Source organism: Meriones unguiculatus, chromosome X (genome assembly GCF_030254825.1).
Source record: "Meriones unguiculatus strain TT.TT164.6M chromosome X, Bangor_MerUng_6.1, whole genome shotgun sequence".
NCBI lineage: Eukaryota > Metazoa > Chordata > Mammalia > Rodentia > Muridae > Meriones > Meriones unguiculatus.
Window position 1 is genome coordinate 71,993,185 of NC_083369.1, and position 1,082 is coordinate 71,994,266.

A 1,082-nucleotide genomic window follows, 5' to 3' on the forward strand; every position below is an offset into this window, starting at 1 on the left:
GAGAGTTAAAGACTAAGGTGGTCAAGGACAAAGAGGATGACCATTGACTTACACACACAGATGAGCACCCACATGTAAACATGCACTCATGTGTGCTGCACAATACATGCAGATGTTTGTAGCACTTCATTAGCCTTAGTTAAAAACATGTGGGAGCTCATCTACAAACTGGGAGTTATTTTTCCGTAGTACTGCTCAGTGTGTAAAATGGATGTTCTGATGAGTATAGAGCTTTCCCTTCTGCTTGCACCTTGTGCCAGGTGATCCCATGACCTTGGTAAACAACCCAGCCAGCACAATCTTGGTGGTGGATTAGCCAAAAGATGTTTATTTCCTTTTGAGTAAGTATCATATTCCTTTCTGTATGTGTCAAAACTCCTACTGAACAGTGGGTTCTGGATTGCAATACAGGATTTATTTTTGCACCTGTCTTTCATGCTTATGTCTAACAGTTGAACAAAAGCACACAGAAGTGCTACCAAGATGTTACCAGATGCCAGAGAAAATTCTGACCCGCAAGTCTTCTTTGACATTTCCTAGAGAACATTTAGGGTATTTATACCATATATCCAATTAACTTTATAAACACAAATTACTTTATAAAATGGTCTATTATTTACATCTTTCAACTAGTTGTCATATGGTAATTAAAACTGTTCTAAAAATACCAAAGAAACATGTCATTTTTTGCTCTCATAACTCTGCTTCCTGCTTAATTTAAAATAATGTTGTAACATTTATATTAAATCTCACTTTTGGTAAACTGATTTGTCTTTTCAATAACTGCCAAATGAGGGCAGTGTCATAGTGTCACACTGATCAAGGCAATGTCACACCGATAAAGAAATGGATTATTTTGCTTCGAAGGCCCTTCTGATTTGTATGAGTTAATTCTCTTGTGATTTCAGATGTACTATTTGTTTTCTGTCATCATGTCATTGTTTCATTATGGTTTTCTTTATACCTAAGCAGCCCAATTGCACCCTCCTCCTCCTCCTCCTGCCCCGTCACCCTTTTTACCTCACTCCTTTCCACTCTCTCTCGTACCAGCTTTACTGACATATAATTCATATATCACACAG

The 1,082-nt window shown here is 37.6% G+C and overlaps 1 non-coding gene across 1 annotated transcript; it reads right to left on the minus strand.

Moving 5' to 3' along the window:
• Positions 1–349: 349 nt before the first annotated feature.
• LOC132650267 (small nucleolar RNA SNORA40) lies at positions 350–477 on the minus strand. The gene has a single exon (XR_009588638.1). It is a non-coding gene; the product is annotated as a small nucleolar RNA SNORA40 (small nucleolar RNA).
• Positions 478–1,082: the final 605 nt, after the last annotated feature.